The sequence below is a fragment of the Peromyscus eremicus genome, chromosome 5, assembly GCF_949786415.1.
Source record: "Peromyscus eremicus chromosome 5, PerEre_H2_v1, whole genome shotgun sequence".
NCBI classification, from domain to species: Eukaryota; Metazoa; Chordata; class Mammalia; order Rodentia; family Cricetidae; genus Peromyscus; species Peromyscus eremicus.
The window spans coordinates 47,377,644-47,403,706 of record NC_081420.1 but is presented as its reverse complement, the minus strand read 5'-3'; the positions used below and the strand labels follow the sequence as shown (position 1 = coordinate 47,403,706).

The window sequence follows — 26,063 nt, the reverse complement described above, 5'->3', positions numbered from 1 at the left end:
ATGACTAGTGTGCTCTGTCTGGAGATTGTTTTTGCAGTCTGTTTGTGAGAACTGTGACCTGTCACATAAAAGCAGCCGGCTTTAGGATTGATGCTACTGTTGCTGTGGACACTGCTGTTAGGTAGAAGTTGCTGGTGTCCTGATTTTTTCTCTTTTTTTCCTTTTTGACAAATATATTAACATTTGTTTGTATGTGTATGTATACTCGCATGATGTCAGGATAACTTAAGTTGATTTTCTCTTTCCACCAAATGGGTCCTTAGGATTGGACTCATACTGTCGGGTCATAGGGCTCTACAGTAAGGGCCTTTACCTGCTGACCATCTCAATAGCCCTTCTATTGTTTTTCATACTTTCAGTTGGTAGACCTTTCAGCATCGGTGTGAGATCTTAGAAGATAGGCTATGGAAATTACAGTTAATTATGTCAGATTGATTCCTACTTTTTTGGTAACTGTTTCTGCTTTTTATACTGTGCATGTTACTGACATTCTTAATATACTGCAGTAAGTTGTGGAGTGAAGTGGGCTGTGTGGCTTAGACATTAGAACGTTTAGGGAATGAGTGATTTAGTTGCTGTACTTAGAGTCTGGCCTTTTTCATCTGTATCATTGTCTTCTAGTGAGTACTGGCCTGGACCAAGTGTCCTCTTTCCAGTTCTGGGTATGCATGCATACTCTTTCTTGTCCTCCTTTCCCTTCCTTTGCTTCCTTTTCTGCTTTGGATTTTTTTTTCTCTCTTTCTCTTTTAAATAAATCGTCATTTAAGAACTACTTCCATGTGTCAGGCAGTGCGATGAGGTAGCATCAGTCATTTGGCTTGCTCTCAGTGTAGTAGGAGACTGAAAACTAAAGCAGTTTCTGGAGTATTTGTTCCACCATATGACTGTGGCGGTACGTGCTGTGGAGGGACAGCTAAGTGAAAGAGTCCTGGAAAGTTTTCTGGTATAGTTGACATCTGTGCTGACTGTCAAAGGGAAAAGCAGTTGAGATACACCGGAACAGAACAGGGCGGTACATGTGGAAACTTGGGTTTGTTGGAGCAGGGTGTGTTGCCAGGCCTGTCATCCCACCCACTTTGGAGACTGGCAGGAGACTGGCAAAGTCCGTGCTACCTAGGTTACAGAGTAAGCTCAAGGCTGACCTGAGTGATTTAGTGAGGTCTTATCTCAAGATTTAAAAACAGTGTGATGTGTGTGAGTGAGACTAGAAGAACAGTGATAGACGATGAAGGAGTGAACCTCTCCTCCCTTCGAGCTAATGAGATTGAAGCCAGGGTCTCATACATGTAAACAAGCACTTTACCGTTGAGTTTCAATCTAGTCTGAAAATTTTCTGAAGTGCTGTGTGAGGGACCTGGGGACATGGCTCAGTTCATAAAGTGCTTGTTGCACAAGCATGAGGGATCCAAAGTGGCCCCAGCACCATGGAAAAAGCTGAATTGTGGCAGGGTTTATAATCCCAGCACTAGAGAGGGAGGAGATACTGGGGCTTGTGGGCTAGCAGTCCAGTAGTCAGATTGAATTGGTGTGTTCCAGGTTCAGAGAGAGGCCCCTGGAAAAAGAAAAGATGGAGAGGGGCTGGCAAGATGGCTCAGCTTGCTGCCAAGCCTGTCAACCTGAGTTTGATCCTTCACATATGTATGTTCCTCTCCTAAGCACACACGAAATAAATAAATGTAATAATTTTTTTTAAAGAGAGAGCGATTGAAGAAGGCACCTGGTGACAACGTGTGCGTGCACCCAAGTGCATGTGCACCCATACAAATGCACGTATGAATAGGTACTCATGTACAAGGTACATGAAACTTTAAAAAATTAAAGAGTGAACATTGGAGTCAGACAACTTGGTGAGTTGGGTCTCTCTTTTTCCTCTATATAGGTTCTGAGAATAAAATTCAGGTCACCAGCCTTAGTACTTTCATTTTCCCAGCTCCCATTTGGCTCTTACCAATGACTGAATACATGGGACTGCCCTGCCTTGAAATTTTCAGTCTCCAAAAACTGTGATAAGTTTATAGTTTTGTATAGTTAATAAGTTCTGTAACTTGTTTGTTTGTTTGTTTGTTTTTGGTTTTTTTCAGACAGTGTTTCTGTATGTAGCCCTGGCTGTCCTGGAACTCAACTCTGTAGCCCAGGCTGGCCTCGAATTCACGGAGATCAGCCTGCCTTTGCCTCCCAAGTGCTGGGATTAAAGTCGTGCGCCACCACTGCCTGGCTAAATTTTGTAACTTTCTTTTTTTTTTAAATTTTAAAATTTTATTTATTTTTAATTTTATGTGCATCGGTGTTTTGCCATGGGTGTCAGGTCCCCTGAAACTGGAGTTACAGACAGTTGTGAGCTGCCATGTGGGTGTTGGGAATTGAACCCGGGTCCTCTGGAAGAGCAGTTAGTGCTCTTAGCCAGCCGCTAAGCCATCTCTCTAGCACCGTTTTGTAACTTTCTAAGGTACACATCCTTGTGTATTTTGTTAGAGTAGAGGAAAATGAACTAATACAGCCAGGAAGTCTTGTGAGAGTCTTGAACTGAAGAGTGAAGTGATACACATTGTCAGACCAGAACAGTAATTGATGTAAGGAGAGTAGACTAATGTAGTGTGAGAGGAAGTGGACAGACTGGTCATACAGCTGTCAGCTGGTAGTTTGGGAGAAGGGTGATGGAGAAGACACGGTACTGAAGATGGAGATTAGCAATGTTAGATGTGAGGTGGATGTTCTCCTTGTTGCTGTTAATATGAGCAGCTCCTGAGACACCTGCCCTCCATTTAACCACTTAACACTCTGCTTTATGTAGTCAGTGCATGGAACTTCTCAGATTGAGTGAGTGCAGCCAAAAAAGTAATCCCAACTCCTAGTCTGCCCTCATGAGCGGGAGAATTGAGCTCAACAGTCTATTAGTTATTTTGATTTCTTTTTTAATTTTAAAAAGTGAGATATAATTCACAAACTATAAGGTTTAAACTTTTAAAGTTTAATTTTTTTGTTTTTGAGGCAGGGGTGTGTGTGTGTGTGTGTGTGTAGCTTTAGGTGTCTTGGAACTAGCTCTGAAGACCAGGTTGTCCTTGAACTCACAGAGATCTGCCTTTGCCTCTGCCTCTTGAGTGCTGGGATTAAACGGGTATGTCACCACCACCCGGCTAAAAATATTTTTATTTAAAGATTTGTAACATTTATTATTTTCTGTGTGCATATATGCACATGTGTTCCATGATGTACATCCTTAGATATGCCTATTCATATGTGTTTATTTGAACATAAATATGTGTACGTTAAAATTTTTATTACATTTTAAATTTACTTATTTTTGTGTGTGGCATGCATACTATGGTTTGTGTGTTGGAGCTCAGTCTGTTCTCTCTTTCCACCGTGTGGTGTTCCAGGGATCAAATTCAGGTTTAGTGGCAAGTGCCTTTATCTGCAGAGGCATCTTGATAGCTCAAGTGAATATTTATTTTTCAGTCTGTTAACTCCTAGGAGTGGACCTTTTCCTTTTCAGGGAGTATGGCTTGTGATAACCTATTGAGTGCTGAGTATTATTTACCTTCAGGTGTTTGTGTTGTGACAGGTGGTTGTTAGACCCTGTCTAACATTCATCATTTACTGAACGCTACTGCATGCTAGTCTCTGTTCTGGCTATTTTAGGATGTATCAGTGAATCAAACAAGTAGAAATTCCTGGATCTGTGGATCCCATATGTTAAGATACCTTTGTTAGCAAAAGGGAATAAATATGATAAATTACTACTTTAAGGAATAGATGGCATGGGAATAAGGAAAGGGCTGGACAGGGTAAGGGCATAGAATTCAGAGGCTGGGGTGGGGTGTAAGAGTTGGCATCATTGAGAAGCAATTTGAGCAGGTGCTTGAACACTCAGTTATGGCCATGTGGCTGGCCAGGTCTCAAAGCACTAGAGGTCAGGGTAGCTGGTATGGAACAGGGAGGAAAGCAGTGGAAAGGGATAGGGTAAAGGGATGTGGCTTGGGGCAGAGCACAACAGGCCCTCCTAGAACCTGGGAGGTATTTTGAGGACTCTGGCTCTCGCTGCTGTGGAAATGGGGAGTATTTCAGGTCTCAGAGAGAAGTGGTGCAGTCTCACTGCAGAGCAATGGAGTTTGATTATATTTTCAAGGGTCACTGACTGCTTTGGAAAAAAAGCTAGTAGCAGAGGGGAGGATAGGAGCCATCGGAGAGGAAGCTATTTTATTAAAGGATGATGGTAAGATGATGGTGGCTGCTTTTGGAAGTAAGCATTTACATTCTGTACTGGTAAAAAAAATCTGGTGTTGCTCTGTGAAATGTGCTTGAAACAAAGTACAGACATATCATGCTTAGTGACTTTTCAGTGTAGAGTTAAAAACTTTGATTTGTGCTGGATTTTCATGGCGCATTTAATTCCTAATTTCCTCCCTCACTTTTCACCCACCTCTGAGCATGTCAATATGTTGATAGTGCAGTGGGCAGCCACAGGTTGTCATTTTACTACTGTTGTTGCGACTGTTACTGTTATTATTACTACTAGTATTTTATTTTAGAGTTGGGTCTCATGTAGCTCAGGTTGGCTTTCAACTTGCTAAAACTTACACTGGCCTAGAACTCCTAATCTTCGTGCTTCCACCTTCCTCATGTTAGGTTTACAGACATATGCCATCTCACCCATCTCTGTTAACTTATGCAGTGCTTGGTTTTGAACCCTGGGCCCAGCAATGACAGGCAAGCACTCTACCAGTTGGCCTGGATGTTCAGCTCCTCTATGTTTTTAATGACCAAAAATCATGTAAAATTGAAGCTTTTGAATGAACCATTTGTTCTTGCTTAATACTCTCTTAATATTCTCTCAATATTTGGCCCTGGCTTCCAGTCAGTCCTACACTTGAGACTAGTGTCTGAACACATTCTTGTTGACAAGGTTGATCCAAGGAGACATCCATGGAGTACATTGTGTACATGAAGTGATTGTAGTTACAAATTTTCACAACAGACGTGTTCTTTTGGCAACTTTTCTTTCTTTCCTTTTAATTTTATTTTAATTGTGTTTTATTTTTGAGACAGAGTTTTACTATGTATAGCCTTTGCTGGCACAGAACTTGCTATGTAGACCTGGCTAGCCTTGAACTCATAGAGATGAATTTGTCTGATTGTGCCTCCCAAAAGTGCTGAGATTAAAGGTAATGTTATCACCATGACCCCAGCTCTTTTTTTTAATTTTTAAATTTATTTTGTGTATGAATGTTTGCTTACATGTATGTACCACGTGTGTGTAGTGCCTGCAGAGGCCCAAAGAGGGTGTCAGATCTCTTGGTGTTGGAGTTCCAGGTGATTGTGAGTGGCCATGTGGGTGTTGGGAACTGAACCTGACTCTTTTCTGCAAGAGCAGCAAGTGCTCTTAACTCCTTAGTGATTTTCTTGTTCATGGCAGTTGTTATTTTGTGGGGATAGTGCACATGCAGTCACACTGGCATGCCTGGAGGGGTAACACTAGGTGCCATTGTTACCCTGTTGTTTTTTAATGGTGACAGCCTTTGGTCCAGCCAGGACCAGTGGCACTTCCTACCTTTTGTTGACCTACCCCTTTTTTGCTTGTTTGTTTTTCAAGACAGGGTTTCTCTGTGTAACAGCCCTGGCTGCCCTGTAACCCACTCTGTAGATCAGGCTGGCCTCTGCCTCTTGAATGCTGGGATTCAATGTCAGCTACCACACCTGGCTAACATACCCATTTTTATAGTAGTTACCTAGTTCTACAGCAGAAAGTAGTAGTTTTTTAAGACAGGGCCTCACTTCACCCAAGCTGGCCTAAGACTAGGTATGTAGCCAAGGATGACCTTGAGTTCTGATTTTCCTGCTCTTCTGCCTCCCAAGTGCTGGGATTACAGCTATGTGCTACCACACCTGGCAGGAACACATTCCTGGAGAAGAGACACACTGTCTTCTTTCTGCTGTCATGGAGCAGAATAGTAACTCTTCTGGACAGTTGAAACTCTGTGCTAGTATTTTATTATTCTGTGAAAGATGATATCTACAGAGCTACTTGTCTCTGCCTCTCAAGTGCCAGGATTAAAGGTGTGTGCCACCGTTCCCATCTTTCATTCTTTAATAGTTGATAGGTAAATGATTGTAGAGTGTGAAAGATGTAGTTTTTGGTAAAATATGGAATGCTGTGGTAATTAATTTGAAATTTTTATTACCTAAGTGCAAAGTATCAGTTTCAGCTTGTAACTTGAGTGAGACAAAGGAAAATAAGCCACTACTGCATTTTTGGCTTAGCATGCATTAAACCTAATGGACACAGAACAAAACATAAATGAGTTAGCTTTTGTTTCCAGATGATTAAAATACTTTCATAAAAATGATTTATATCAAAATGAGAGAATATCTGTTGCCTCTTAAACAATTAAAAAGTATAGTCCATTTGATGGTACTAATTGGAATGTTTAATTTAAAGTTATTAAATTTATTTTTCTTTTTTTTTTTTTTTTTTTTTTGGTTTTTCGAGACAGGGTTTCTCTGTGTAGCTTTGCGCCTTTCCTGGAACTCACTTGGTAGCTCAGGCTGGCCTCGAACTCACAGAGATCCGCCTGGCTTTGCTTCCCGAGTGCTGGGATTAAAGGCGTGCGACACCACCGCCTGGCTATTTTTCTTTTAAGTGGAAATGACATTGAGATTTTCCTATGAAAAATAGTATGATTTTAAGAAATCTGATCATTTTCATACTAAAATTAGAGATAGCGTTCACATTTGGGGAAAATAGGGTAAAGAGTTTATGGAGGTTTAGATCAAGAAACCTTATTTTAGGAGCTCAGTTGGCTATGCTGAGGCTTGTATTTTCTAATTGGTTATAGAAGCAAGAGGTGTAATAAAAGGTGAAAAAAAAGGAACTGTATATAGTAATACTTGCCCCATGTATGGTGAAAGACAATTGCTGTGAGCTTGAGGCTTGCTTGGGCTATGGTGAGACCATTTCACACCCTAAAGAGAAGAAAATAGCGTTCTTTTCCCTCACTTCACTCTGGGCTGAGTCCTAGCAATTTTAATCGGTGCTTGCATATACTTAGGAAGTGCAAGCATGGGTGGGCTTTAGGGTTCTGTAAACCTCTCCTTTCCTCACAGTCACACAGAATTTCATCTTATCATGTATTTTCCAGAGGAGAGTAGCTGTAGCTTTCATCAGGATTGTGCTGGAACCTGCAGGACAGTTGGGCATAGCTTTTTGTTAACTGAACTGCTCATCTGTTCAGGAGCTTGTGTGCTCTTCTCTTACCACTAAAGACCCATGGGGCAAGTATTACTGCGCGCGCGCGCGCACACACACACACACACACACACATTTTTGTTTTTTGAGACAAGGTTTTTCTGTGTAGCTTTGGCTGTCCTGGAACTCACTCTGTAGAGCAGACTGGCCTCGAACTCAGAGATCCACCTGCCTCTGCCTCTCGAGTGCTGGGATTAAAGGTGTGTACCACTACCACCTGGCTGACTCTTAGTATATTGTAGCTCCTATTACTAGTTTCAAAATATTGAAATTACATTTTTATATGTCTCTGTGTGTGCACACATGCTGTGATGCTTGTGTGGAGATTTGAGGACAAGTTATGGTATTTGGTTTTATCCTTCTACCGTGTGGGTACCAGTGATCAAATTCAGATCCTCAGATGATGGCAAGTGCCTTTATCAGCTGAGCATCTCACCAGCCTGATTATAGGTTCTAGAGAAGAATATTTACGTTTTGGGAATTTAAATTCCTTTTTAGGGTTATGTAGTGACTCAAGTTTTGTTCTTCTGACCAAAATTCATTCTTATGGCAATTTTATGATTAAAAGTTAAAACCTTTTTTTGTTTTTGTTTTGTTTTGTTTTTTGTCTTTTCAAGGCAGGGTTCTCTATGTATCCCTGGTTGTCCTTTGTAGACTAGGCTGGATTCAAACTCAGAGATCTGCCTGCCTCTGCCTCCTGAGCCACCATACTCATCTGTTTTTGGTTTTATGCTCTAAATTCTACAAGACAGTGTTCAGTGGTGGAAGGTAAATACAGCCAGATTTCTTTATTCTAAGGACTGTGCTCCACTCCCCTCCAGTCCCCATTAACCTCCCCTTCCCCCTTGAACCAGGGTTTTACTCTAGCCCAGGCTATCCTGGAACAGTGTGGCCCAAGTTAGGAGAAAGGGGACATATATTTACTGGGAAGAGGGAATAGTTTCTGGCCTCAACACATTTTGTAGTTGGTTAGTTTGCTTATTTATTTAATATGTGTGTATGTGTCCATCTTCTGTCTGTGGGGGTGAGTGTGTGGAGGTCAGAGAACAACTTTGCTGAGTCTCTTCCTCTCTTCCACTGTGTGAATTCCAGGGATTGAGCTTGGTAGCAAGTGCTTTTATGGCTGAACTTTCCTAACTGGCCTTCTCTTATTTTGAGACAAGGTCGTGTATAACTCAAACTCCCTTTGTAGTCAAGGATGATGACTTGCTTCTACCTTCCATGTGCCTGGATTACAGTATGTAACATGGTGGGCAGCCTCATACAGAGCTGTCATTTTTTTTGATGACTTTAGCAAGGTTTTATTCACATTCAGCGTGTCACTTTCTCTTCTCTTTTCTCTTTCTTTCTTTCTTTCTTTCTTTCTTTCTTTCTTTCTTTCTTTCTTTCTTTCTAACCAAATAACAACGTACAGGGTACTACTCTGAAGGCCCGACTTAGAGTGGTGTTTGGTATTGTTAGTTGATTTGAATGTCTAGTGCTACTAGGAGTGAATAGTCTTTGAGGAGCTATAATGTGTACAGAGTCTTAACAGTTTTGTGAAGTGATTTTGCAGCTGTTACTAATGAAGTCCAGTTGTAAGGGATTGCCCCTAAGGGAAGCCACGAGGATTAACAGAGGAGGCTCTTTTATTGGGTGGCCACTTTTCAGAAATCCCAGATCAAGCACAGTGTGATCTCAAGTGCTGGTGCACTTGAGAAGCTGAGGCAGGAGGATCTCAAGTATAGCCAGACACTTGTCTCATAAGAAAAGCTATACCCAGTGGTATAGCTCAGTTATAGGGAGCTTGTCCTATATTAGCTCTCCAGTACCTACCAAACAAACAAAACTTCTGTGTTCTTGGATCTTTGATGTATGTAGTTTTTTTGTTTTTTGAGACAGGGTTTCTCTGTGTAGCTTTGCACCTTTTCTGGAACTCACTCTGTAGTCCAGGCTGGCCTCAAACTCACAGAGAACCACCTGGTTCTGCCTCCCGTGTGCTGGGATTAAAGGCGTGTGCGACAGACCAGTGTAGACAGTAACCCCAGCAGATGGATGCTTTAGGTCCAGAGTATATGGTTTAAAGGGATTCCTTAACATTCTGATTCTGTAATGTTTTAAGTTCTGTAGTCATTAGTTATTTCTTAGAACATCCCTCTGAGGCAGGTCAGCAGTATTTTTCTCTTTTTATGGTTGAAGAAGCAAATTTAGAGATGCTGAGTGATGTGCCCACAGGCACACATTAAATTGATCATAGAGCTTCACTCCAGTTAGTACACTGAGCCCTGCTGCCTAATTATTACAAGTAAGTCAGAAAGTTGTGACTGTTTAATGACCTTTTGATAGCTTTATTGGAAACAAGTTTCGAATCTAGAATTTATTTACGTAGTGGTATTAAATATTCTTAAGTAAATTTACCCGGTTCTCCTAAAAATTAGAAGTCATTTGAAAATACATTAAAAATAAACTACAGTGGATTTAATTCTGGGAAAACTTTTTCTGCTTCAAAGTTGGTTTCTTTTTTTCTTTCTTTCTTTTTTTTTTTTTTTCTTTTTTTCTTTTTTTTTTTTTTTTGGTTTTTTTCGAGACAGGGTTTCTCTGTGTAGCTTTGCGCCTTTCCTGGAACTCACTTGGTAGTCCAGGCTGGCCTCGAACTCACAGCAGATCCACCTGGCTCTGCCTCCCGAGTGCTGGGATTAAAGGCGTGCGCCACCACCGCCCAGCCAAAGTTGGTTTCTTAAAAGAGAGGAAAAGGAAAACAAGGCTTTGAAGAGTTTGAGGGTTAGGAGAGATGGCTCAGTGGTTAGTCCCTTCGTGGTCTTCAGAGGACCTGAGTTTGGTTTCTTTAACTTCAGCTATGTGGGCTTTTGAAGTTATTCTGGCCTTCATAGGCATGCATACATTCATAACACATAAACACAAATTAATAATATTAAGTTTTTGTGCTAGAAAATGAACCTGTAAATTAAAACAGTCAACTTCTACAAGTTGTATTGGCATAGGAATGTGAGTTTGAGACCTGCCTGGGCCACATAGTGAGTTTAAACCAATCCTGGATTACAAAGTCAGATCCTGTTTCAAAAAAGACAAAGCCAAGTCAAGGGCATGTTACTTTCTTGGTTGGTGGACAAATAAATTGTAATTTAAAAGAGTATGAAGTGGTCTTTATTTTTTTTATTTTTAGAGAGAGAAACTTAAGTATCCTAGATTGGAATCTAACTGAAAGAGCTTTGGACGAGATTGTGTTGGTTTTCTTGAGACAGTCTTAACTATGTAGCTCTGGCTGGCCTGCAACTGACTGGCCTCACAGAAGTCCACTTACCTCTGCTTCCGGAATGGTGGTATTAAGTGGTATCCTGCTCTACCACTACTAAAAGTCTGATACTCTTCCCTCTGCCTTCTAAGTGCTGGGATTACAAGCATGAACACCATACCGTAGGTTTATGTGGTGCTAGGAATCAAACCCAGGACTTCTTACATATTAGACAGGCACTCTACCAATTAAAAGACACCCCCGGCCCAAGAATAAGAAGTTAAAAAATGTTTATTTAATACTGTGTATGGATTCTCAGCCTTTTGGCTAAGATCACGTGTAGTATCTGTTATCAGTTTGAATAGTGTGTGTGTGTGTGTGTGTGTGTGTGTGCGTGCGTGTATACACACAAGAAAGCTCACCTTGTGGCTCATGTGGAAGCCAGAGGACAACTTTGCATGGCAAGTCCCTTATCCATTGAGCTTTCTCACTGACCCTAAATAAGAAGTTTAAATTTAGGATTAGTTACTGTTTAATTTTTTTAGGAGTGAATAATTTATATAAAACTATATTAGCTAAATTTTGAGGCATAAATGATACAGATTGTTAAAAGTGTCATTGCTAAAATTCAGGTACATATATTCTTTTCTTTCTTTCCCTTTGTGTGTTTTTTTTAAGACAGAGTTTCTCTGTGTGACAGTCTTGTTTGGAACCAACTTTGTACCCAGACTGGCCTCAAATTCACAGAGATTTGCTGCTTCTGCTGCCTGATGTTGGGATTAAAGGCATGTGCCACCATACCTGGCCTGGTACTTATATTCTGTACAAAACCATTTAGCAGATTTTCTTTTTGCATGGTGGCGGTAGAACTGGGCTATGTATTCATTTCCTGTTAAAGCAACTTGTTACAAATTTAGTTGCTGTTAAAACAGCAGACTCCATTAGCTCAGATTTCTGGAGGTCAGAAGTCGTACATGACTCTTACTGGACTCCTTTGTCTTCCAGGGACAACTTATGTCCCTTGCCTTTTGCAGCCTTGGAGGCTAAACACAATTACAGTATCTTTGCCCTCCATCCCAGTTTTTAAAAATTAAAATTTTATTTTATTGTGGGTGTGGATTTTTGCCTGAATGTATATGTGTACTACATGCATGTAGTACCCAAGAAGACCAGAAGAGGGCATCAGAAACACCCCCCCCCCCCCCCCCCAAACTGGAGTTACAGAAGGTTGTGGGCTGCCATGTGGATGCTGGGAATTGAACTAGGTCCTCTAGAGCAGCTAGTGCTCTTAACTCCTCAACCATCTCTTCAGCTCCTCAAAACAATTCCTTTTCTATTGATATTTCCATCTCTGACACCACCTCTTTGTTTATCCACCTTCCTCCTCTCAAGAATAAGGACCCACATGATAGTATTGTGTCTAGTCTTTTGCTGTTGTGACACAATGTTGTCATCTACTTGTTACATGCAATCAGGTTACAAACCACAAAAATTACAAAATTATCTCATAATGTTTTAAGTAAGTTTATGATTTTGTTTTGGGCTGTATTCATCATGATCATTGCATTCCACATTCAGCTGATGAGCAACCTTAGTTCATTCTACAATTTTAGATTTTCCCTTGATAGGTAATACAGCATTTTCACATATTCTGTGGATTAAGGTACAGACAGTTTGTTTGGAGGTATTATTCTACTCTCCTCTGCCTCCTTAGCTTAGTAAAATGATTCAGCCCTTTAGCCTTCTTTGTAAAATGGGATTACTATCTACTCTTTACTACATTGGAATTTGATGAAGGTGGAAATTGTGTGCTGGTGCAGACCAACTATGTCTAAACTACACCTCGAATAAACAGATTCTTTGTGGTTGATTTTAACTGCCTTTTAGATGCTTAGGGGACTAGGTAGTTTGCAAGTTGGCCCATGGCTTGGTGAAGTCTAAGCTGGGTTCCTGGAGCTCATTAAGCTTGATTGTAGGAAGCAGAACAAGGTGTTTGGGATCTAGGTACATCCCAAAGAGTAAGCCTCTCTAGCTGATTTATTTTCACTTTTCATTTGATTCCTCTAAAGTTGGGGTTTTTATTCTTTGAGATATTCATACAGTATTCACCACCCCCACTCCTTACCCTAACTCCTTCCAGATCCTTGTTACCTCATTTCCCTCAGCTTCATTCCTTTTTAAAATAACCCATGAACTCATTTGTGCTGTCTAGATATTGGGTGTGGGGCCATCCACCAGAATATGGTTGACCAACCAGGAGTCACAACCTTAAAGAGAAATGACCTTCCGTCCCCCAGAAGTCATAGCTCCTCACCTAGGGGTAGGGGCTTATGAGCCTCTGCCCGCTTCATGCTGGAATGCTGACTGGCTTGTTCTTGTGCAGGTCTTGTGCAAGCAGCCACACAGCTGTGAGCCTATGAGCACAGTTCTGTCATCTCCAGAAGGTTCTGTTTTGCCGCAGTCCTTCCTTGTCTCCTTCTGAGATGGTCCTGAGCCTTGGGGAGAGAATGTGATACAGAGTTGATTTTTGTGGTTGAGCGTTCCAAAGACACTTCGACTAGTTGGAGGTTTCTGTATGAACCACCATGAGATAGGGTCTTAATGAACCTCAGGCTGGCCTCAAACTCACTGTGTATAGTTGAGGATAAGCTTGGTTCATCTTCCTGCCACCCCTTTCACATACTGGGTTTACAAGCTTGAGCCACTGCACCTAGCCTTTTACTTGGACTCATCTTTTTATTTGGTCTTTCAGTTTACCAAATGCGGGTAATGGGAGACAAGATTCACAGTGAAGGAATGACTGCTGACCCTTCTGATAGGGATCTTAGCTAAGAACAGGCATAGATCTTCTATGTTGTTCCTGTCTTCAGTTTAACAGTTGCAGTACACTGTTCTAGAGTACATTCAGTACATTTCTATATCAGCATTGGCTAGGTAATCTTGTAGTTGTTCCAGGAAGAAGAAGAGATCTGTTTTTGTTTGTGATCTGCTTTCCATCTCTGGTGACCCTTCAGGTGGAAGAGAACCCATTCCTGAAACTTCCATAGTGCTGTGGCAAGCCTGTGCCTGCCCAAATACAAATAAATAGAACAAATATTTTAAAAGTTTTTGGCCTTTAATATTTATTATTTGTTATGTGTATGAGGGTTTTTGCCTGCCTGCATATGTCTGTGCCCCACATGCATGTCTAGTGCTCATGGAGGCCAGAAGAGGCCAGTGGGTGGATACCTTGCAAGTGGAGTGAGTATTGGCTGCTGAGCCATCTCTTCAGTTTTTTTCTTTTGGGGGTGGTGGGATAAGTGTGTATGTGGGGGGACACACAGGATCTTGTTATGTAGTCCTGGCTGGCCTGGTACCTGGAATGTAGAGCAGTTGGTCTCGGATTTGTAGTAATCCTTCCTTTTGCCTTTGTGTACCAAATATTGGGACTACAGATGTGTATTACTATGCCTGGAAAACTGTATTTATTGATGATGCACAGAGAATAATTTTTTTTTTTTCATTTTGGAAAGCCAATACCACCAGTGCCAATGCTCATTCCCTCCATCTTGTTTTTTATATGTTTTAGTTATTTTGTTGGTTTCATTGTAAAATATAGGTAAAACTTCAAATAATTAAAAAAATTTGTCTTGTTAAAAATATATCTTTATTGGGGCCAGAGAGGCGGGTTCAGCAGTAAAAACACCTGCTGCTCTTACAGAGGACCCAGGTTCCTAGTATTCATGTAGTGGCTCACAATAACCATGAACCAATTCCAGGGAATCTGGCACCCTCTTCTGACCTCCACAAGCACCAGAGACTGTGCGATGAAACCTTTGAAACTGTGCAGCAAAAGACATTTTCCTCCTTTTAATTGTCTCTGTGGCAGCGAGGAAAGTCTAGCACATTGTCTTAATTGTGGTGTTTAAATTGAAACAAAATCTTGTCTGTACAAATAGGATGAGATGCTGTAAAGGAAACATCTAAATATAGTATTTCAAAGAAGTGTCATAGAAACTTGTTTGCCTTTAAAGATATTTTTGAAAGGATTTAGTGGAACGAAGGGTATTTATCAGAGTAATTTCTTAAAAATTATTCTATCCTTTATATCTCTGATAAGGTATAATGTAAAAGATAGTAGTGACTATTAAAAAAAAAAAAGATGGTCAAATGTCACTAAGTATTCATGTCTTCAAAACAAAGCTGATTTTCATGACCATACTACAAGGGTAGATTTACAGATAGGAGAACGAGGCCCAGAGAACAGGAGTTTGGACTCATTCTGGCACCACAGCTTGCCATTTGAGCAACCACACTGCCTTGCCTGCCTGTTGGTTGCTGGGTAGAATGAAGGACAACTGAAAGTGGTGGGTGGTTGTTTCTTTTGTAGGGTGCTGGGGAGAGTGATGTGGTGGAGGGCCAGTGTTTCAGCAGTCCACTTAAATATTTAAGGAGGGGACTAAGTGTTTAAATTCCTTCTGAGTCAGTACCAAGTTGCTCAGTAGTGCCATACGCTTTTTAGAGTCTAGTCCTCTCCTCTCCTCTTTGCTGAGGATTAAAGCTGGGACCTCATGTATGTCACAGCACATGCCTCTCACTGAGCTCCATCCTTAGCTTGAGGGAGGGTTGTGTCCTACATTTGACAACTGGCAGGACCCTGAAGATTCTTTTGAGTTCTAAATGTCTTTTGCAAGACAGTACTGTTGGCAGCTGCTGAAACTGGATAAGAATTATGGATTCAGACTTCTGAGTGGACTTCTTCATTTGGATCTCCTGACCAACGAAGGAACTAGTGTTCATTTTCCCGACATTTCAGAAAAGTTCTGCAGTTTTCAGCCAGTGCCAAACTTTACATTTCCTCAAAAACTCGGGAGGCAGAGCCAGGTGGATCTCTGTGAGTTCGAGGCCAGCCTGGACTACCAAGTGAGTTCCAGGAAAGGCGCAAAGCTACACAGAGAAACCCTGTCTCGAAAAACCAAAAAAAAAAAAAAGCTCCAATAGGAAAGAAGTGCTTGTCTCTGAGAGTGTGGGATATGTTAACACTCTTACTTTGGACTCTTACAATCCAAAACTTCTTCAGATTTGAAAAAGTTCAGACAACTTAAAAAAGTTTATCCTGAGCCACGCAGCAACAGGGGCGCATGCCTTTAATCCCAGCACTCGGGAGGCAGAGGCAGGTGGATCTCTGAGTTCGAGGCCAGCCTGGTCTACAGAATGAGTTCCAAGACAGCCAGGACTGTTACATAGAGAAACCCTGTCTCAAAAAACAAAACAAAACAAAAAAAGTTTATCCCATAGAAAAATCTTAGGTCATTTACTTGTGTTAGGTTCATATGTTAGCAGTGGTTCTCATCCTTCCTAATGCTGTGACCCTTGTTATAGCGACCCCAACCATGAAATTTATTTTTGTTGCTACTTCATAACTAATTTTGCTACTGTTAAGAATTATAATATAAATAACTATTTTACAGTGATTCAAAGGGGTTGTGACCCACAGGTTAAGAACCACTGCTTAAAAGGCTCTAGAAAGACCCACAGGATGGCAGGGTTTTGTTATTTCTTTCATTTTGCAGTGTTGGAGCTTGAAGTGAACACACAGTCTGAGCTACACCCTAAGTTCCAGACAGGACAGCAGTGTGTGCATATAGGTTGAGACCACTGTGTTTTTTGGTTTTTTTGAGACAGGATTTCTCGGTGTAGTTTTGGTGCCTGTCCTGGAACTCACTCTGTAGCCCAGGCTGGCCTCAAACTCACAGAGATCTGCCTGGCTCTGCCTCCTGAGTGCTGGGATTAAAGGTGTGCCCCACCACCGCCTGGCCTGAGACCAACTTTTATGACAAACATTATGTATGACTGGTTACCCCTGAAGTTACAGTGTAAGTTGTTTTGATTGTAATATTAACTGTAACCAAGTGTTGATGAAACAGATGCAGGGTCTTAAAAAAAGTGACCATCTCAGATCTCACTGAAAGCAGAATGAAGTAGGACATTATCAGAGCAATTTTATGCCTGACAGAGACTTAGCTGTATATAGGCAGTATCTGTTTATAAAGCAGGTAATCATCATGAATGTATTGAAATAGGGATTTTAAATTTTTGGAAATGAAAAATAGAGTAAATACTCTAGAGACTTTAAAATTATGCATTTAGAAGTGCATCTACCTACTGGTGACGCAGCTGAAAAAAACTAAGATACTAAAAATTTGTAAAAACAAAAGATTGATTTCACATAATTCACATTTTGGCAATTATTTATTTCATTCTACTGCCCCACCTCCACTATGTGGCAATTTTTAAAGGAATCCTAGATATGAATTTACCCCTTAATATTTCAGTATAAATCTACTAGCACACTTGGACTTTTAAAAAGTATAACCACAGTGCTGTTAATGTCACTAATTAGTAGTGTTAACAAGTTCTTCAATTCTTTAATATGCTGTAGCCAAAATGTTTACATTTGCCTAGTCTCAAAAAATGGTTTTTACAGTTGGTGTGTTTAATTTAGAAGGCAGAAATTGTCACATCACACATGGAAGAGCTGTCCACACAAGTGAGCCTGTTAAGTTTTCTCCTTTCCCTTCACGTGAGGAAAGAATGCTGTCATTTCACCTGGAGAACTGTGCACGGTCTGTTAGCGGGTTGTATTTGGTAGTTTTGGTTAACCCCGTACTTCCTGTACTCTGGCCATTAGTTCTGGAGCCTTTGGTGAGCATCAGCATAGCAGGCTCAGTGTTCCTCCTGTTGCTCTCATCGTTGGGCTGGTTCAGTTTTGGTTTTACAAGAATTGGTCAGATCCCATCAGCCTTTCTAATAGATGTCACTCACAGATGTGAGAGGCTCAAATGCTGGTTTGACCTCATCCCCAAGGATGATAAAAGATGGCATTGTGTAGGAGACAACAGCTCAGTGGTAGAGTGCTTTGCCTAACATAGAAGATAGTTTTCTTATTACAGCTTACTGACATCTATTAGTTGAAATCCTTGTATAAAGAAAACTTTTTGGGCTGGAGAGATGGCTCAGCGGTTAAGAGCACTCACTGACTGTTCTTCCAGAGGTCCAGAGTTCAATTCCCAGCAACCTGTGTAATGAGATCTGGCGCCCTCTTCTGGCATGCAGACTGAACACTGTATACATAATAAATAAATCTTAAAAAAAACCAAACTCTTTTTCCATTTATTTAGTATCTTTAAAATCTTCAGAAGCAAAATAGATGTTAATTTTACCTTCCTCATTTTGCTAGGTTTGGGGGTCGATGCTCGGGTGACTGCCTGTTGTGACCAATTGTTTCTTGCAGTGTCATGGATCTTTACGTAGTCGATGGGCTTTAAAACCACTGTAGTTCTCTGTTTCTTGCATTTTGCTTGCTTTCTTTACTTTTTTTTTTAAGGATTTAAATCATTTTAAAAATTTCAAATCATTTAAAAATTTTATATTGTTTAATTTTATGTATGTGTCTGTGTCTATGGGAGGGTATGCGCACAAAGTGCAGGTGCTTGCGGAGTACAGAAGAGGGCATCAGAATCCCTTGGATGTGAGTCACTTCTCATGGGTGCTGGGAACTGAACTCAGTCACTCTGCAAGAGAAATGTATGCTTTTAACTGCTGAGCCATCTCCAGCCCCTGATTTCTTTCTTACTTATTAATATTTTTTATGTGATGCATGTATGTCTGTGTAGTGCATGCAGTGCACACTGACTAGAAGAAGATGTCAAATCCCCTAGGACTGGAATTGCAGATGAGCTGCCATATGGGTATTGGGGATTGAACCCAGGCCCTCTGGAAGAGTAGTCAGTGCTGTTAACCACTGAGTCATCTCTTCAGCATGCTCCTCCCTCTGCCCCTCAAGCAGGATCTCATGTAACCTAGATTGGCCTCTAACTCACTGTGTAAGTCAGGCTGTTCTTCAATTCTTGACTCCTCCGGCCTCTGCCGCTGAGGTGTTGGGATTGCAGGTGTCATCCTTCCGCCCTGCCTGACTGCAGTTGCGCTTTAGATACTTCTGTTATCTGGCTTGTGGCCAGATGGAGTCCTTTGTAATGGAGTTCTCTGTTCTTCCAGAATAACTTCCTCTTTTTCTCAGTTAATCCCGTGTGCAGAACTGGCTATTTCTTCAAGGAACTCTTGAAGTTTCAACTGGGAAATGGGCTTTAGCAATCACAGTCAGTTGTCAGGGATGTTCACTGCTGTTGGATTACTCATTGCTTCTAATAAGTTTCAAAAATAAAATTTAGAGCCAGGTGTGGTAACTCATTGCTATAATCCCAGCACTCAGGAGGCTGAGGAAAGAGGATCATCAGGAGTTTGTAGCCAGCTTGGGCTAGAGAGTGAGACCCTGTCAAAACAAAACAAAAGTTAGAAACATGGGTATGTTGTGACTTCATACTGATATTTTCAGTTTTCATAAAAGTTGTTTTTTTATATTATGTGTGTGTGTACATGGACCACATGTACACACTTGAGGAGATGGAGAACAGTTTTGGTTGATTGTCTCCCACTGTATGGGTTCTGGAGATTCAGCTCATAGTCAGGAACAGTAGCAGTTATCTATTTGCTAAGCCATTTTACTGGCCCTATAGTTTTAACTTATTTATAATGAAAATGTATTTAGAATTAGCTGGCTCTACTCAGTTTAGCTGCCCCTAGTTTGGTTGACAACATACAAAGGCATCCAAATCAGTAGCCAGTGGATCATATATGTGCCTTCTTACCCTTAGGCTTGATCAGGGTGTTGACATGTGCCTTGTTAATGTCAGAGCCTGTTTTTGTATCCTATTTTGTCTGATGATGTTCGCATTGATACCCCCAGTGAAACAGATTTATTGTCTTCTATCTACTTCCTGTCTGACATCTACTATCTATTTTCTGGTCAAGGGGAGTTTGAAAGTGGCATAGTGGTCCCAAACACTCTTACCAGGAATCTTTGGGTTATCTCTAGAGCAATGTTTCTCAACCTGTGGGTTTTGACCTCTGTGGGGCTGTCAAATGGCTCTTTCACAGGAGTCATAGATATCCTGCATATCAGATATTTACATTATAATTCATAACAGTAGCAAAATTACAGTTAGGATTAACAATGAAATTTATATATATATATATTTTTCCCCCAGAGCTGAGGACCGAACCCAGGGCCTTGCACTTGCTAGGCAAGCAGTCTACCACTGAGCTAAATCCCCAACCCAATGAAAGTATTTTTATGGTTGGAGGTGACTACAACATAAGCAACTGTATTAAAGGGTCTCAGCATTAGGAAGGTTGAGAACCACTGACCTAAAGCCTTAGTGTCTTTTTTTTGTTTATTTGTTTGTTTTTCGAGACAGGGTTTCTCTGTGGAGCTTTGGAGCTTGTCCTGGAACTCTCTATAGACCAGGCTGGCCTTGAACTCACAGAGATCTACCTGCCTCTGCCTCCTGAGTGCTGGGATTAAAGGCTGACACTGCCAACACCCTGATCAAGCCTAAGGGTAAGAAGGCGCATTGTTGTACAGGGCTAACATTGTAACTGTATAGCCCCAAGTTCCATTGCCCAAAGTAGAATGGATACTCGTGATTGCCAGGAGATATGGCATGAGGTTGGGTTATATTTGCTAACAGTACTCAGTGCTGTAGCGTCAGGACCTACAGAGCTACTGTTAGGCTCAAACAGAGGCTGATGGGACATTAGGACCAGAGATAGCACTAGACTAGAGCCTGGCCCTTTGGGTCCAACCTCTGTGGAATATGGGAAGAGTTGGGAGTCAAAAAAGGCAGTTCAAAAAGGCAGTTCTACGAACAGTTTTAGCTGGTCCCAAGTTCCCTTCTGTCTCAGTAGTCAGATGCCAAAGTGGCTCATTCTAGTAGAACCTCGCCGTCTCCCAGGACCGCTGTCCTACATCCACTATTGCCTTTTTTGCTATCAACAGGTATTGAACTTTCCCTCTACCCAGGAAAGCCCATTGCTCCTGCAGACTGGACATCACCTGAGCTCTTGCTTTTCAATTTTTTGATGGAAAATATTTACCAGATTTCAAAATGTTCACTATATTTTTAAAGTGATGATACTGGTTGGCATATTAGCAAACCCCCATATTCTATGTATAACTAAAAAAAAAAAACTAAACTTTATTTTATCTTGTTTTCATTTAAATTTTAATTTATGCTTCCATGAACTTTTTTAAGATTCTGATTTAAAACTCCATTGTAAGATTTCCAAGTCCACCAGATGGTTACTAGACATCAGCAAATAGTTCTTGTCTGTATATCACATTTTAGAATTAAATTTTTTTACTGGGTTTTGAACATACTGCATGCCATTAGAAAGCAGATAGAATTATAATTGCTCGTAGTTGAAATTGTATTATCTATAGATAGTCAGTTTCATTCCGGTAACCTCTGTCCATTATTGAGATGTTTTGCAGGCTGATGTTCCGAGACTTAGATTCAAGTTTCCAAATTATATTCATCATTTTCCAAACTAGAAACTTTTTTTTTTTTTTTAAACAAGGTTTCTCTGTATAACCCTGGCTGTCCTGGAATTCAATATGTGGACCAGGCTATCCTTGAACTCAGAGATCCACCTGCCTCTGCTTCTGTAGTGCTGGGATTAGAGGCGTGCACCACTACTTTGAGCTAAACAGTTTTTTAAAATCTTCTAGTTTGAGTTTAGGTGAAAATTATATTTTTAGAATTAAGAGACTTAATTTTTCCTTACGATAACTGGTCATACATAGTCATCTGAGTCTCCCCACATCTCTTTTCCTTGCCTACAGTGCAGTCACCAGACCCAGGACCTTGCATATGTTAGGCCAGTACTGTGCTACTGAGCTATATATACCCTCAGCCCCATTCATCATGGTGCAGGCTTCCCCTCCCCTCCTCTCCCTTCTCTTCCCCTTCTCCCCCTTGCCCTTTCTTTCTTGTCCGCCCCCCCCACCCCCCCAAGACAGGGTTTCTCTGTGTAGCTCTGCATGTCCTGGAAGTTACTCTGTAGACCTGGCTGGCCTTGAACTCGAAGTTCTGCCAGACTTTGCTGGGATTAAAGGCATGTGCCACCACCACTGGATTCTTACTGTTTTTAAAATTTTTAATAATGTGTCTGTGTGTGTGTGACAGTGAGTTTGTGAATACTCTGTTCCAGGGGGCCAGAAGATGTTGTTGAATCTCCTGGAGTTGAAGTAAAAGTTGTAAGCTACCTGATATGGGTGCTGAGAACTGAACTCAGGATGTTTGTTTGAGCAGTACATGCTCTTCACTGCTAAACCATCTGTCCAGCCCCCTTTCTAAAAATGTATATATTTATTTGAGACAGGATTTTATTATGCATACAGGCTAGCTTTGAACATGGGATCCTCCTGCCCCAGCCTCCCAAATGCTGGGATTACAGTTACACATCATCAAAATTGGCTGCTTCAAAATACTATTTTTTCAGCTTTCATTAGATAACTTTTATGAAAAACCATGGTGTAATATGAGTTTTTAAAACCTTTGGAGGTATGTTGAAAACACAGACTTTACTGCACAAATATTCTTTGAAAGTCATCTGGCTGTAGCTTCAGAGACTCCCAAAAACAGCTTTGTCGTTCCAGATTAAAATTCCCTCCATTTATAGTCAGGTGTGATAGCTCTTGCCTTTAATCCCAGCACTCAGGAGGCAGAGGCAGGTGGATCTCTGTGAGTTCGAGACCAGCCTGGTCTACAGAATGAGTTCTAGGACAGCCAGGACCATTTTCATTAATTGTCTGTTGTACCTACTTGAGTTTCCAAAACTTGACACATCTATACAGATAGTTATTTCATTGACTAAATTCACATAGACATTCTCTAGTTTATTAAAAGTCCGTAGCAGAAGAATATTATTTACCTTCTGTGAGTTATAGATAGTCAGCACTGCCTGAGGAATAAAAAGCAGTGCAGTTCTAGGTAAAAGTAAGATCTTGGGTTTGTGCTGTCATGATGGCTCTGAGGGTAAAGGCACTTACTGTCAAACTTGATGACAATCTGCACGACCTTCATGGGGGAAAGAAAACCAAATCCCACAACTTGTGCTCAGACCTCCTCCATGCACACATGAGAGAGGGCACACACACACATCCACACGAAGAAATTAATTAAATGCAGTAAAAGAAAAACAGCTTGGTTTATTAGGGGGACTAAAACTTTGGCTTTTGAGAATATAAGCAAGCAAAGTCGGTGCTGAAAACAGTTATACAATATCCTAGTGCTAAAGACAGACCAATAAATACTGGGTTAACCAGGTCTCAGCAGCAGATATTAGGCATCAGTACATAGTTGATTGTTGTGTGTGCTGTATATGTGTAAGAAGGCCAGAGGTTGATTTGGGGTGTCTGTGGCACCTGTCTTCCACCTTGTTTTTTGAGACAGGTTTTTTTTTTTTTTTTTTGGTTTTTCGAGACAGGGTTTCTCTGTGTAGCTTTGCGCCTTTCCTGGAACTCACTTGGTAGCCCAGGCTGGCCTCGAACTCACAGAGATCTTCCTGGCTCTGCCTCCCGAGTGCTGGGATTAAAGGCGTGCGCCACCACCGCCCGGCTGAGACAGACAGTTTTGACTGAACTAATTCACCTTTACTGGATGGCTAGTGGGCTCCAGGAATCCACCTGCGCCCCAGATTACCCGAGTATTAGAGTTGCAGGCACATGCTGCTGTGCCTGGCTTTTGACGTAGGTGCTGGTGATTCAAAATCAGGTTTTCATGTTGCACATTAAGCACTTTACCCACAGAGCCATGTTCCCAGCCCCTCTACCTTTGACTATTTTAATTCCAGTCAGTATGCCACAAAATTCTAGTATTTCATTGTCTTATTTTATATCAAATTCTTATAAACTATAAGTATCCTTAACCTAAGCCCAGTGTAGTGGCTCACACTTTTTTTTAGTCCCAGCACTTGGGAGGCAGAGGCAGGAGAGTCTCTTGAGTTTGAGGACAGTCCGGTCTACAGAGTAAGTTCTAGGACAGCCAGAACTACATAGTGAGACCCTATCTCTTAAAAAAAAAAAAAAAAAAAGTACTCATGGCCTATTAGTTTACATAGATTAGAAAGTTTTAGTGGTGATTGTAAGACTGAAAAGTTCCATCATTAATGATACTGTTATTAATAAGCACTGTGTTAATCTTATTTAATTTTTATATTAACATTTTCCAACATTTCCTTGGTCTTTTAAATGGTGGAAAGAGTAGCTTTTCTAAAAGTAAATTTGCCAAACTCCCTTGAGTTTCTTCAGTATCCCTCACCACAAGCGTCCTCAGAGCATGGAGAAGCAAGCTGTTCTCACTTGCATTCTTGACAGTTTGCTTAATAAGGCTGACCTGTTGAGAATCAGCCTGGTGGCAAGCCAGTCCTTGGGAGCTGTAGAGTCTGTGACATAATTTAGGGCTTCATTTGAAACCTTGCCTTTTCTGTCATTATGTCTTACTGTATAAAATAACAGAAGTTACATATAATTTAGAGTTGTGGGAAATGATGACTTTCTTTGAGATTTGTTCCCAGTATCTTTAAGTTTTATGTTTTCCAGGTAACCAGGTTTAGTGGTCAGTCTTCTCTTGTTTTGTCCTGCCTAGAAAGTATTCCTCTGTTGGTTACAGCATACCAGTTTCCCCAATGGCTTGTAAGTTTGCCCTGCCTTTGACTGGTTAAGGATTTTTCATGTGGTTGAATTAGGTTTACTGGATATGTTGCAAAATAAGATAATGGGACTAAAATAATAGTAAAATGCTTTTCCTAATGGATCAAATAAGGGTAGCATGAACATGGCAGACTTAATGGTGTTGACAATGTTTTCCCTCATTAATAGTGTAAGTAAGAAAATATATTGGGGATTCCCAGCACCATTCTCCAGTTTGGTAATTTGCTAGGAGAACACACAGGCCTGACTTGGTGTGATAATTGTTTTTACAGCCCTCCATGTCTTATTACAACAGAAGGATGGAAAGCAGAATCAGCAAAAGACAAGGTGCATGGGGTAAAGTTTGGGGAGAACCGGGTCCAAGTTTCTCCTAGTAGAGTCACACAAGCCACATCTAATTCTTCCAGAAATTGTGACAATGCAAGGGAAATGTTCCTAACTAGGGAAGCTTGTTAGTGGCTGCATGCAGGGCTTAGTGACTGTCACACAAATACCTCATGCCTGGCATATGTACAAGTAGTTCTAGACCCTGAGACTGAAAGCAGGTGCTGAGCATAACCATTTTGTTTGCACATTCAGTTCAGGCACAGTGAGCCTTTCTTATCAGTTGATGGTGGGAGCTCTTCAGAAATCTAGCTTTCTGTAAATTATTTCCAACTGCCGGCTAAGGCCAGTCCTGTAAACAGGCCTTTAGAACAGTCTCATAACTGTCCTTATATAGAGGGATTAGCTCTCCTTGCCTGTGATGATAATTTTGTTTGTTAATATTTTGTTTTTAATCTTCTAGAAGCACCCTCTTAAAAAAAAAAACTTCTATAATATACTTAAATGAGCTTTCTGTTTTGTTGTTTTGGTTTTTTGAGATAGGGTCTCGCTATGTAACCTTAGTTGGCCTGGAGCTGATTCTGTAGACAAGGCTGGCCTGGATCTCTTAGAGATTAACCTGCTTGCCTTCAGAGTGCTAGGATTAAAAAGGTGTGTACCACTGTACCCGGTTTGTGAGGTTTTTTTTTTATTGCCTTGTTGTATGTTATATGGATGTAACAATTTAGAAAAAAATTTTTAGATTTTTTATTTTTATTTTGTATGAGTATACATGTGTATGCACAAGTGGGTGCCTGGTGCCCATGGGAGTCAGAAGAGTGTTGGTTCTTCTGTAACTAGAGTTGTAGATGGTTGTGAGCTGCCCTGTGGGTCCTGAGAACTGAATGAACACAGGTCCTCTGTAAGAGCAACAAGTGCTTTTTACTACTGAGTCATCTCTCCAGTCCCAATTATCACACTTTTCATTATCAACTTTTCATTATCTTTCAAGTGTTGTAGTTTCTGTGATTTACCAAACCACTTGCACTTGTCTGTTCCACTCATTTCATGCTACTACGGAATACTAAATGGCTCAAGAAACCAAATGCTGAGAACCACCTTAAGACCTTGAGATAACCTCGGGACCCAGTGTTCCATGGGGAGTGAGGTGTGTTAGAGTTCTCTGGAGAGCTTGTTAAAGCAGTAGTTGATAGTTCTTTCCCTCAGTTTCTAAACCAGGGTATGGAATAGAGCTGAAAATTCATGCTTTTAAAGATTTACTGATTTATGTATATGAGTGCTCTGCCTGCATGTTCCTCTGCCCATCAGAGGAGGGCGTTGGATTCCTTTATAGATGGTTGTGAGCTACCATGTCGTTGCTGGGAATTGATCTCAGGACCTCTGGATAAGCAGCCAGAGCTCTTAACCACTGAGCCGTCTCTCCTGCCCTTGAAATACTGTGGACAAATTTCTAGGTAATGCTGATGCTGTTGGTCTGGAGAGCCCACTGTGGGAACCACTTTGTGATCTATAATCACAAATTCATATCAATAAGTTACACATCCTGTGATAGCCCAGAACACAGGAATACCTAATTCAGTATTTTGAAAGTGAACAAGCAGTTATACCACTGTTAATTCTTGTGTAATATTTTTCTTCAAGATGAATGTGGTTATAGGATGCTTATGTGT

At 40.9% G+C, this 26,063-nt stretch overlaps 1 protein-coding gene and 1 pseudogene across 7 annotated transcripts in view; both read left to right on the top strand.

The window, feature by feature from the left end:
- Positions 1-26,063, top strand: part of Arid4b (AT-rich interaction domain 4B) — a 117,422-nt gene that overhangs the window by 4,007 nt on the left and 87,352 nt on the right. The window lies entirely within an intron of this gene.
- Positions 10,783-10,902, top strand: LOC131912170 (U2 spliceosomal RNA; annotated as a pseudogene).